General features: G+C 45.9%; 1 pseudogene; it reads left to right on the forward strand.

Moving 5' to 3' along the window:
- The first annotated feature begins 1,783 nt into the window (after positions 1 to 1,783).
- Positions 1,784 to 1,901, forward strand: LOC126279276 (5S ribosomal RNA; annotated as a pseudogene).
- Positions 1,902 to 2,371: the final 470 nt, after the last annotated feature.

The raw sequence follows: 2,371 nt of genomic DNA on the forward strand, positions 1-2,371 counted from the left end.
AAAATGGTTCGATGAACCCTCCGCCAGGCACTTAAGTGTGAATTGCAGAGTAACTATGTAGATGTAGATGTAGACATTGACATCACTTGCTGAATCTGCTATTCTGGCGACTGAGCTAATCGTTGTAGTAAGGTCGCTTTGGCGCAATTAGATTTGCCGGTGGCAGCCGGTGACTGTATCGCGTCACTAATAGTATACGTGTTTTCACCGATATTGTTATGCAGCGCGAAAAACTTCCAATCATCGTCCACTCTGCCTGGCCGGCAAGGAGGCAGTTTAGGATGAAAAAACTGTCTCTCGTTTATTTCTTGAAAATCATTTCTGTTTGGCACTTCTTCTATCGATTGGACGGCTTTGGCGAATGAAACTCCATCGCCCGAATCAGCGCGGAAGGAACCCCGAATGGAAACCTGCTCGCATAAACCAGCCGGCTGAGCTAGTCATATTTGTACTCGTACTGACGATTTCGGCTGGGGTACTCCCGAAACGGATGGACTGTTAAAACTTGCGGAGTGTGTTGTACAGGTGTAAATTCCCAAGAAACACAGAACTTTCCACGTGAACACTGTCCTCTGATTGTAGAACGTGTTCTGAATCATGAACGTGTTCATTCAAGTCACTGAGATCAAACGTTGCCAAACATTGTCTATGCAAATGTTTCTTATTGTTGACACTTGAAGAAAGTCGTCCGTTTTCACAACGTTCATTGTCCGTGCACATCCGTTACAGACACTTGGAGACACACAGTTGAAGTCACTGCGTTGCTAAAATTTATGAAGGAAACGTTGCTCGTTGTAAAAGCGTCTGTCGTTGCGAGCACTCCGTTGCGTATCTCGGACTTTTCCCGAATAGTATTTGCGTGGTTGTCATGGGTCAGCATTGTGGAAATTTCGGAACGTCGGATAAGTACGTGCAGGAAATGACACCCAAGCTAATTGCAGAATAAGACTGTAGAAATCCCCAAGGTAGTGGTTAAGCCAAGTCTCCTGCAACCGCTGCGCGGGGTAGCGGTGCGGTCTTCGACGCTTTGCCACGGTTCGCGCCGCTCCCCCCGTCAGAAGTGTGAGTCCTCCCCGTGGCATGGGTGTGTGTGTTGCCCTTAGCGTAAGTTAGTTTAAGTCAGATTAAGTAGTGTGTAAGCCTAGAGACCGATAACCTCAGCAGTTTGGTGCCATAGGAACTTACCACAAATTTCCAGATTTCCAGTCCTGCAAGTTTCACAGAACTTCTCTGAACTCTAGAAGGCAGGAGATAAGGTATTCGCGTAAGAAGGGAAGCTCAGTCGCCAGAAGTCGCGAAAGGCAAAGGTCATGAGTCGAGTCTCGGTTTTATTCTACAGGAAGTTTCATGTCAACGCACACTCCGCTGTAGAGTGAAAAATTCAGTCAATATTGACAATACATAATGCGTGATATTGCTGAGCACACATATAAGACATTAACACAAGCGAAAAGCAAAGAAATAACTGAGTCACGCCCCAGTCCATAAATGCAATTCAACTCAGACGAAACAAATGACAAAGATAACTGCTCACAACAAATCGTCGCTCGGATGCCAAGTCCACAAACCTACTTAACCATTTGTACTAATACCAGTTCGTTTTTGATTTGTCTTCATTTTCTTTCTCAGTAATTAAGCAATGTACTGCAGAGGTCAGCAAACAATTCATAACACTTCTGGAACTCAAACAGAACACTGACTAAGGCGATTAGTAGTAGCAAGTGATGGGCTTCTCTTGCAAGCCATCGAAAAGAAGAAATCTGTTTACTTATAATATCATTCGGGCAACGGCCTTTCCACAGTGGATACACCGGTTCCCGTCAGATCATCGACGTTAAGCATTGTCGGGCGTGGCTGGCACTTGGATGGGTGACCATCCGGGCCGCCATGTGCTGTTGCCATTTTTCAGGGTGCACTCAGTCTCGTGATGCCAATTGAGGAGCTACTCGACCGAATAGTAGCGGCTCCGGTCAAAGAAAGCCATCGTAACAGCTGGGAGAGCGGTGTGCTGACTACACGCCCCTCCTATCCGCATCCTTAGCTGACGATGACACGGCGGTCGGATGGTCCCGATGGGCCACTTGTGGCCTGATGACGGAGTGCATAATATCATTCACTGTTATCCTTTCTGCTATTAAATGTGTGTTATATGTCAGCGTTCTATCGTCTTGTAAGAGTAAAGTGGCTTTTGACACTTGTACTTTTTGGCTTATCATGCGCTTTCCGATGAGCCTGAACTTCTAACATTGTTTGTTGTTATGGGTGTTTTCTGGTTGCTGGTGAAGCGTCATGTCTCAACGACAAAACTTGCTGTATTGAGCACGCAGAGTCAGTAGTGATTTTAGAGTTAGAACTTAGGTTACCCGATTTA

Source organism: Schistocerca gregaria, chromosome 6, assembly GCF_023897955.1.
Source record: "Schistocerca gregaria isolate iqSchGreg1 chromosome 6, iqSchGreg1.2, whole genome shotgun sequence".
Classification (NCBI taxonomy): domain Eukaryota; kingdom Metazoa; phylum Arthropoda; class Insecta; order Orthoptera; family Acrididae; genus Schistocerca; species Schistocerca gregaria.